Genomic DNA, 11118 nt, shown 5'->3' with positions numbered 1-11118 from the left:
TCAGGAGTCTTCTTTTGTTACCATAAGGTAGCCAGGTAGAGTAGTACTCTATGTGAAAAAGAAAAAAAACATTTAGGAAATATATATAGGCTACATATTTTGTTGTTTGCAGAGAACAGTTTTTATTAGTGTGAACTTGCAACTGTAAAACAATATCCAAGACTGGAATAGAATACAGTTTGAAAGATACATTGGTTTGAACGCACAGATATAGGAAAAGCCAACAAAATACGTCACACATATGTACCATGACATCTCTAGGACATATTAGAATTCTACCCCAAAGCATGCTGACTAAATTTTGAATTGTATGTGTTGATAAATAAAAGTACATTGTAAATACAACATTCCATTTTGGTAAACCATATAGACATACGTCCAGTTTGTATAAAAGAAAAGGGAGGTGTCATAAAATGAAAAAGAACGTCAAAGTTATTTTGTTCATGATTTGCCCATCAAGTGTGTTTTTGTCTATTTTTCTCAGGTTTAAGTAATATTATGTAACATTTGGGTGCAAAAATACAGAAGAGCAAACCAAAACTTGAAGCTAGAATTGCAAATATTTCTACAGAAACTGTGTACTTCTCAGGTGAACTGATCTAAGCTGGTTGATCCAAACAGCACAGAATATGAGCATGCTAAATGTAATGAATTTACAAAATTGGTTACAAAAGCCCCAGCCAATGAGAATATAACTAGCACTATTCCCATGATTTCTCCAAATGACAAGAATTCAATGTCCTTTAAGAAGCACTGATCTCTTTTCTCATTTGACCAGTATTCTGAAGGACACTTCACACAATCAGTGGAATCTGTAAGATATTAATATTCTGTGGCACAATGTTATTTATCTAGTGCATCATTGTTTGTTTTCTACTAGAAAAAAAATTGTTACTTAAGGATTTTGTAAAAATTTGTTTAGCTCATTTCTGTTTTACAGACATGTTCATGTTTCAGACATCTTATGCTGATCTGTGTATACTTTTGGAAATGTATTTTTTGTTAGAAAGGCTGTATTTGCAGACTACTAACATTGCATTTAAAAATCAATACAAAAACAATTAACCCAGCAGTTTTATTTGACCTTCCCATGGTAGTTTTTGACATACACAGAACTATAAATAAATAGAAACTGCATATAAAACAAGCATTGTACTGGTAACAAAGAAAGTGCATCAATGTATTTATAACATGTGGATTTAGCCTCCTTTTTTAACCAACCTGTGTGACTGCTGATTTCTCCTTCAGCACATGGTATGCAGTCAAGGCTTTCCTTTCTGAACAGCCTTCCGAGTGCCTGGAGGACAGCTCTCAGTGGACACTGATTTTGACACCTTGAAAACGTAGATTTTATTTCAGATGACATTTATATAAAACATTTTAAAGCTTGCCTTTGCAATGCATTTAATTATGAGCAGTTTGTTTTGTTCATAGCATTAGTAAAAAAAAATTTTAATGTACATTCTCTCACACCATTACTGCACATATTATTAAAATGTGAAAAACTGGTTTTAATTAATCAGTGACAACTTCAGTTAGAATGAAAAAGATAATTCAGTCTTTACCTGATCCTGATCATTGGCCCAAACAATTCTGATGTTATCCATTGTAAATTGCAGCCCTGCTGGTAAAGATGCATCATAATAGCTAACTGTAACAAATTCAGTTTGCCCGTTTTTATTAAGCTGCCAGTTTACTAATTCATATCTTGCTGCTGGATCTCCATTTTCATCAAAAAATACATTTTCTCCAGTTTTGGTTGTGAAATTAACTGTTTTCATGAAATGAAGGACCTATAAAAATTATAGTTTATAACATTTTAACAATAACTGAATTGTTATGTGAACAACTGATTATTTATAACTGAACGTTCTAAATCATTATGCAGTTACAGTATCTGAAGGCCACATTTCCTTTATTAACTTATGAAGGCACTAGCCGAAACATTTCTCACTTGACCAAGTTTCTTATAAATTATACCTTATAAAAGTTTAACTTAGTAATTTTGTTCTGTAATTTTGCCAATGCTTTTACACTACTTTACTATAGTATCTTTGATTTGCCATTCTTGCATGTGCTCTACCAATGCTTCCCTATTAATTAACTGTTTAGTTGATTTGAATGATTGGCTACACTTTTTTATGCTTTTGTAATAGCAGAATAACCTTTGTGAAGCCCTCAGCTTATTCAATCTGGACCTGAACTGCCAATACAACTTCCTCAGTCTTATTGCTTAAACAGTTCTCAAACATAGCCTCCTACCTGCCATGGTTCAGTTTTCGTGAGGTTTCGGACATGTTTTGTCAGGAAAAGGACCTTGCCCATTTTTTTGCATGTAAAAAGATTGTAAAGTGAATGTGCTATAGCATACACTGCTTTATATACATTATTGGAAATTCTCAACTCAGATACATCAGTGAACAGGTTATTCACATCTCTTAAATTCTCTGACCCTGTACATGGGTTTACATTTTCAAACTTGTCTTTTGTTGTCGGTGAACAACTGAAAACAGTTTCCCAATATTCCTTCAAAAACATGTTACCAGGGTGTTGGAGAGATGGATGGACATTCAGTAAAAATTCCTTCAAACCTGTAATTACTGCGTTTTTTATTGTAAATCCAATTGCCCTGTGCAGAACTTTATAACCCCCTTCTGCTGCAACATTTTTGGCAGTAATCCAAGCTTCACTGGTTATCCACTGCAAGCCAGTAACATTCTGAAGCAACATTTCTTGTAGCAAAGCTACCATCTCTCCTTGAGCCAGGAAAGCAAGGTAGACTTTTTAATGATTTCTAGAACTCTAAATATTTTTTTCTCTTAGGTCAGTTCTTGAGAAGGCCTGCGAGTATTCAATGCCCTCCTCTCGGTCTACTTGCACAAATGTAGCCATTCCTGAATTTCCATAATCGTCATCACTTCTGTTTGCTCCAACCCAAGTCCATCCAAAATACTTCACAAGCTATGATAAGGCTCTGCTCTGAAAATAATCACTTTGTACAGTTCTGAAAAATGAAGGGAACAGATTTCTTTTGCTCAGACATGCACAAGAAGCAAGATGACTGATCTGCGTGGATAAAAAAAAAGAAGAAAAAAATGCACACACAGTTTTTACAGGGCAGCTTCTATTATATATAATATGTAAAGAACAGACAACAAGTATTTTGCCTTGACTGACACAAAGCTGTCATTTTAAAGTGAGATTCTAAATTGTAGTCTGAACAAGGTTAGATGACACAATCTAAACCAATTATAAGATTTGTAACATTAAACATGTTTTAACATTATAAGGTAGTTACCATTGGCAAAGAGCAGTCACTATGTAAGTAATATAACACAGCTGTTTTTTTATGCTGATATAAACAGATGACTGAAGTGTGTTACAAAATATATGTCAATTTACAAAAATGTACTATTCCCATTTAAAAAAAAAAAATATATATATATATATATTGTTGTTTGTTGTAAGTTTAGGTTTTTATATAATAGTTTCCTATTATTACACTTTTTTTTATATCAACCTTGCCTTTAAAATGTATCTTAAATGTGTATACTGGATGGTTCAAAAGTCATTGGACCAGTTTATGGATAAGTCAGAACAATATTGTTCCTCAATGCTATGATAGTATACCCAATTCTGCAAGGTGCCAAAATTACCATGCTGTTAATGGTATACTGCAACCGGCCAAGTTTCATTGCTTTGGTGCTTATAATTTTTCCCATCTTATCCTTAACTTGTCAGTGATCATATAAATCACTTTGTAAGTACTGTAGAGTCCAATATCTCAATCCACTTCAAAAGCTATTTGGTAATGTAGTTAGTCATTTTTAAATTCAAAATAAGAAGGTCACAAGTGATGCACAGTGCATTGATTGTGGTTCTTACTACTGGAATACGAAAAGGTCCTACTGTTGTTGCAATGCCGGTTGTTGGAGACGATGATGTATGCCCTATTATAGCATGAACATTGGATAGTTTGGTGCAGGATTTGTCATAGTGTATTTCTTCTTCCGGCCCATTCAGTAAAGCTAGTGCTGCACTTATAGGTAGAGGTATATTAGTGCAAACATCATAGATTTTATAGCCCAGGGAAATGTTGGGAAGAATATCTGTTTGGTTATTTATTTCTTTTATGGCGAATATCATGGTTTCAGAAAATTGAAATTCTCTGAAATGTAAGCTGAGGAAAAAAAAAAAACATTTGACAAAATGTTTTTCATGCTATCTTTATTTCTTTATGTAAAACTAATTCAAAACAACAAAACAAAAAGTAGAAAAATAAGTAACAGTAACACTTGAGACTTAAAAAACTTGGGGTTAAGTATACAAATAAACAAAAAAGATAGCAATTTATTACATTAAAATGATGTAATATGATAATTATTTGAAAATTTCCACATACGTTTTGCATTGTAGAGGTTCAGGAACAGTGGTGAAGGTCTGTGTGGTGCGAACAAAACTGTTGTGCAAGGAAAAAATTCCTCCAATTATTATTGTTCCATCCTTTGAAAAAATGGGAAATTCTGGTCTTCCTCGAAACCTACAAACAGGCTCTTGTGCCCTTGCCAAAAGAGCAAGCAGTGTTACTTTCAGGAATAGCATTTCACAGTGTTCTTCTCAGTTCAGAGTGAAATTCTATGTTTGTTGTATTTATATAGTCTTATAGGAGGTGTTTAACTCCCATTAAAGCAATCATTCTCAAAGGTAAGCTAATATGTAAATGTGCCTCAAGAGTACACATGTAGTTATTACTGTATCTAAGGCTGATGATGCACTGAGAATAGGGTTCCCTGAGTAATTACTTAAAAATGTTTACTGGTAATTATCATAGTTGTTGTGTTGTAATAGTGCACATGTGCTGCATAATGTGTATTTGAGTTCATAAAGATAAAAAAAAAATACACCATGAACAGTAGTTGCAGTTCTGTAAAAACATGCTGCCTAATTGACAACTGGTAATCCTGTTAGTTCTGTTATTGAACATTATGTACAAATAAGCATTTACTGTATGTATTTCACATGCACTATACCAAACACATATACAAGTGTGACATTTACAAGGCTAAGTTAATAAAAATGAGTAGCCCATATCCTGTATTGTCATCATAGTTATGATATGGGGACCAGAACTGTGTACAGTATTCTAGGTGTGGTTGTACTAGTGCCTTATATAATTTTAATATAATTTCTCTAGATTTGAATTTAACTCTCTGCACTGACTAGTTGGCTTAAGAGATTCATCCACTACTACCCCCAAGTCCTTTTTGTACATAGCTTCCTGTGTATTGTTACTAGTCAAATTGTACTTGCTTATAATGTTTTAGCACCTGTTTTGCAAGACTTTACATTTATTCACATTAAATGTGTCACTCCAAGCTTGAATCTTGTCTACATCTCTTTGTGTTATTAGTTGCTGACTGGGAGTTGGCTACCCGTCCCAGTTTTGTGTCTGCAAATTTGCATGTCTTAGAGGCAACTTATGTGTCACAAATGTATTATTTATTGTTTGTTAGTAAACAATCTAGTTATTTTTGGGTTAGTTATTTCGTCATCATCTTTTTGTTTAGGTTTTTTTTTTTAATATTTTCTCAAAATAGTTATTATTGTGTTTAATGTGTTCACGATTGAATTGGAAAAGATCTTAACTTTAACCACCTTGGGTCCTGTCCAACTGTTGATTTTCACTGGGAGAAGTGGTGTGTGAAACAGGGCATGTGTGTTTTAGTTTTATTGAATGTGGATACTCCCTGCTTCTGATGATGAAAACACTCAGCTATTGACATGCAACTTTCAGTGGAATTGAATCAGCTTTCATATAATGATGAGATATGACAACAGGTCACAAAGCGGGTGTTACAGACCATGATTAGCACTAATCTTAAACTAACTTAGGTAAAATATGAACATTATCAGTATGATGCTCTACCTGCAAATTTATGGCTCTGTAAAGTAAGAAAAAGACTCAAAGCACAAATCCCTTTTGCACTGCGATTAAGTGTACCATGACCAGCTTTATCATTGATACTCTCATTATGTCTGTTTCGTACAATAATGATCTCTGTGTTTCATGAGAGAGGCAGTTGGTCTTCACTGTCTTCGGGAAATTAGGACTAGAATTACCTCTCTAGAGCAGGGTTTGCTAGTCCTGGTCCTGGGGGGACCCCAGTGTCTCCTGGTTTACATTGCACACAGGATAAATAAAAGTATTTAATAAACAGTTAGGTAACATACACAAAGCTAACAGCCTCTGCGTGTCTAATTTAAAAAAAAACAAACAAAAAATAAAACAGCAGGTTCTCTCCCACAGCTCCAAAACTCACACTCTTCACCCAGCCCCTCCCTCTGCCAGGCTTACATTTCGCTCCGTCTTGCACGCTCCCACAATCACAGGCATGCATTCCCATCCCACCACCCGTTATCTCAATGCACCCACACACTCCATCAATCCCGATGGGGTCTCTTCTGCAAATGCATGTCTGCGATCGATCAGCTGTAGTCCTGTTGTCTGCGCGAAGGGACCCTTCACTCAAAAACCTGGGCTGGCTAACTTCCTATACCAGCCAATTCAACTCTTCACCATGTGCTGCCTATTGTTTTGCCTGTGATGCTAATAAATACAGCCACTGGCCAATCAAATTGACCTGTGTGAAGTGTGAGCTATGTGCCTTGTTCTGCCTTGTAAGCAGGTGCCATTCCTCGAGCACACTGCAATATGACTGTTCTTTGTATTCTGTGTACATAAAGTGCAGTTTAAGATTAAAGCACTGAGGCCTAACTTTATAAAGGGGAAAAACCAACCGCAAAAAGCCACGTAATGTGCGTGTTCAGTATGGCCGCACTCATTGTCAAAATAACAACCTATTAAGACTAATTAAGTAAAGTAGGCGATTCCACAATCAACCAATTTAAATACCCCTCACCGCAATTAGCGGTGGAGAATTAGACACCTCTCACATGAGATCGCTGGAACTAGGGGTGCTGGAAGTGCGGCAACACCCTCTGGCATTGCATGGCTTCCATCATATACGGGGGTTACAGTTATGTTAAATGGCTTTCACCACCCCCACTTTAAAATTGTTCCAATGCCACTGCACTCACAATAAATAGCAGATTTGGGTCAACCCTGCGTGTGTAGGCTACACATTCCAAAAGAAAATGAATGGCACACAAAGACCTCAGCCTGGTACTAACCATGGTGATGAGGATGGTCAGACGCGAAAACTGAAATTTACTAATATGGAATTGAAGATTTTGGTACAAGCAGTACTTGTAACACGTGAAGATGTGTTACAAGCTCGAAATACATCACCAAGACAAATGAATAAAATATGGAATGTGCGATGGTTTCTTAATAAACAAATGTACCACTTTAGAGTTTGTAGTAGGTTGCTTATACATTACAACGCATCATCCAGTTACTGTGCTTCGCATATTAGTTCAATTTCTTATTTCATATAGAATAATTCCAGGCGTACAGACTTTTCAAACTTCAGAAACAATAAGTTTTATTTACTTACATCCAGGGCAGTCAAACAGGTGATAGTCCTTCCATTGTTGTATAGCAGTAAGTTCAGCAACAATAACTCCATACAGCTTCATACGAACAGTCTTCAGTTTAACTATAACTTATATCTTCTTAAAGTCTTATGCAGTTACAACTCTCCTATTATGTTTGTCTGTATTTCTTACTCTATGTATGATTTCAAAGCATATCTGTATGGTATATATGGTCGACAAACTGTACTTGCTCTAGCTACAAACTAACTGCGTCATCTGTCCCTCTGTCCTTTTTTTTTTCCTGTTTTTTTTTCAAACTTGAATTTAACAATACTGCGTAAAGCAGTATTGTTAAATACCAGAATACCATATTACAAAAAAATACATTCTGTAGAATTCAAAGTAATGGTGGCGGATGAGCCGTCATTGTATATGAGACTTTTTCTTTCGTGTGTTTCAGAATGTCGTTCCATCTTTCTTTTAATCTCCTCCACCATTCTTTTAATAATGCCAACACTGTAAGAAGTAAAGGCTCTCGTTAGAACCTGGCTTTGCCACAGTGGGGAGACCTTTTTAGGTGCTTCTAAGAACCTTTTTTACATGACTTCTATAATCTCTATTTGCAGACTTTCTGTTTTGTCATGTAAGCTATGAAACATGTATTGAAAATTGGAGTTTGCAAAACAATACGGTACTGGTATTATAAACCGCAGTTTATAAACTGACTTGATCAGAAGGGTTAAAAAACGAGGTCTTTGCAAAATGTTATTAAATGTTTCCTTGTTCTTGAAAATTATGTCTCCTTGCTACATACAAGTCTCCTACATCACATTTCCTTGTATATAGCCTCCTGTCTGACTGCGGCAAATTAACGACTCCTTTTCAGAGTTCTTAAAATAATCAAGGAAATACGACAGCCTGCAATTACTAGCAGCTTTAATAAATTAGACAGAATATTTAATAGACCTCTGTGAACGTGTGGGTTGCTTTGCGTAGTGAGAGTGTGCTCCAAACAAGGACAGACACAAAGTTCACGGTTCAAGTTTTAATTCTTTCTAACTTTCACCGTTCAAAAATAATAAAGCTCGCTCTACCCAACAATGGGTATTGCCAGCGCCAAAACGAGGGGTTACCGTCTCGAAATAATAATACAAAAAAACAGACAAAACACAAACAGACACGTCTCTGGACAGTGCTCTTAGTGTAGGTGCGGTGTTGAATCAGTGATGCTGGTTAAGTGCAGATGCGTTGAAGTCCGGGTGAATCGCTGGCCCCAGGGCTGCAGCTCCCAGCTCCATGCTCGATCAGTCTTCCGACAAAAACACACATGGTTGCAAAACAAGCTCACACTTAACTCCGTCTTTCCAAAAAAAGTCCTTGTGTCCTCACATCAACCACAACAAAGGAACTGATCACGACGTCACGTCCCCCTAAAGTACCCATAGCCCCGCCTCCTCCGATAGCTAGTTCAATAATGTCTCCTCCAATTCATGAATGAAACATTGCTCATCGTACTAGGGCAATGACTCCTGGTACCGTGACGTCATCCCTTTCATGAATGGCTGGCTTCCGACTGCCCCCGGAATGAACTTCCCAACCATTCAGTACGGGGCACGTAATTCCTTCTGTGCAGTGCTCTCACACGTCAAGAGGGAGATTGTTGATTCAGATTCATTCGCTCTTTGTCACATATCCCACCGCTCAGGGCTGTGCCAAAGGTACACTCGGCTGAATCTACCTTGCCCATTACACCCACCTCCCGGGAAAAATAATCTGCGTTTTGATGATCTCTCCCTACACGGTGTGTCATGAAATACATGAAGGGTTGCAGCGCCAAATACCACCGAGTTATCTGGGCGTTGCTATCCTTCATCATGCTTAACCATCAGAGTGGGGCGTGGTCGATCCGAAGAGGTAATAGTAGAAATGGATTAATTGCTGATACTGTGGCCAGTCCCGGCCCAGAATTATGGGGTGCGGCAGCCTTTCCACCACCCCTACTGTGAGGTAGTGCTGTGTCTGACCTATCAACACGTATGCTTTTAGGGTGGGGTATGTTGCCGTATCCCCATGGATACAGGAGATCGGCACCTTGGCTTGTGGCCGCCACGACACACCGTGTAACAGAGCTGATCGAATTAAGGTCTTAAGGTCTGTGCACACCCTGAGTCCACTACAACCTGGGTACTCACATTACCAACCATCACATCAATAATACAAGGCCCCTCTTGACCATTTCCCCATTCCTTACCTGCCTCAGATGCCAAATTGCACATCACCACGTTGCACTCCCTTGCCGATGGGCACAGGTGGGCGATGTGTCCAGGTTCATGGCACCTAAAACAGATGATCGGGGCAGAAGGCACTGGGGTTAGCGGTCTGTTCCATTGCTGATAATGCAGCAGATCGGGGGTAGTAAATCTACCCCAGTTGGGGACCAACAGCTGCCTCCATGGTGAGGAGGTGGGTCAGCCCATCGGGATCGGTGATTTGGCCGGTCGGGGTCCCAGGGGAGGAGGTGTTGGTGATACTGCGGGCACTGCTCCTCGGCTGGTGAGAGGAGGAAGAGGGGTCAGTAGTCCGGTTCTGATAGAAGCCCGGGAGTCCTCAAAATTCTCCACCAATTTGACGGCGGCCTCCTGGGTGTCTGGGTCGTGACACCGTACCCAGTCCTGTGTTTCTGTGCCGACCACATAGCAGAACTGCTCTAAGACCATTGCCTCACCCATCTGTGCACCAGTGTTTGCCTCACCCATCTGTGCAGTGGTTAAGCCAGTGCACCATGTGGTCCCAGTTTCTGGGCGACCACCCTGGGGCGGGTCTCCTGTGGCCTCCGGAATTCCCGGAAACGCATCCGATGTGCTTCCCCCGTGATGTTGAGGCATTGGAGGATGGTCCTCTTGACCAGGTCGTACTGGCTGGCTTCCTCGTCAGCCATGGCTTGGTATGCTGCCTGAGCCTCCCCGCTCAGGCAGGGGCCCAATTCAGTGGCCCAGTATTTCCTTGGCCATTGCGCAGTGGTGGCCCACCGCTCAAAGGCAACCAAGTACGCCTAGGGGTCATCCTCTGTTGTCATCTTCTGCGCCCTTGCCTTAGGGGACACCATCACGGGTACCGCTGGTGCCTGGTGTGCCCTCTCTCCACTGTATCTCTCCACTCTTTGTCTCTCCTCTGCCTCCCGTCTTTGTTCCAGCGTTTGTAATAAATCAGTGAGCGTGGCAACGTCCCTCCCACTGCTAATACCACGTGTGAATGTGTGGGTTGCTTTGCGTAGTGAGAGGGTGATGCAGGTGCTCCAAACAAGGACAGACACAAAGTTCACGGTTTTAAAAGTTAAAAGTTTTAATTCTCCTTTATCACTTTCACTTCTAAAAAATAATAAAGCTGGCTCTAGCCAACAATGGGTATCGCCAGCGCCAAAAATGAGGGGTTACAGTCCCGAAATAATAATACAAAAACACAGACACAACACAGTGCTCTTAATGTAGGTGCGGTGCTGAAACAGTTATGCTGGTTAACAGTTAGGCTGTAGCTCCCAGCTCCGTGCTTGATCAGTCTGACGACAAAAAAACACACACGTTTGCAAAACAAGCACACACTTAACTCCGTCTTTCCAAAAAC

At 39.1% G+C, this 11118-nt stretch overlaps 1 pseudogene; it reads right to left on the bottom strand.

Annotated features, from left to right (window-relative positions):
• LOC121323468 lies at window positions 1–10435 on the bottom strand (annotated as a pseudogene).
• Window positions 10436–11118: the final 683 nt, after the last annotated feature.

The sequence above is a fragment of the Polyodon spathula genome, chromosome 11, assembly GCF_017654505.1.
Source record: "Polyodon spathula isolate WHYD16114869_AA chromosome 11, ASM1765450v1, whole genome shotgun sequence".
Lineage (NCBI taxonomy): Eukaryota > Metazoa > Chordata > Actinopteri > Acipenseriformes > Polyodontidae > Polyodon > Polyodon spathula.
Note: the sequence above shows the minus strand (reverse complement) of the source record. Positions and strands in the feature narration are given on the sequence as shown.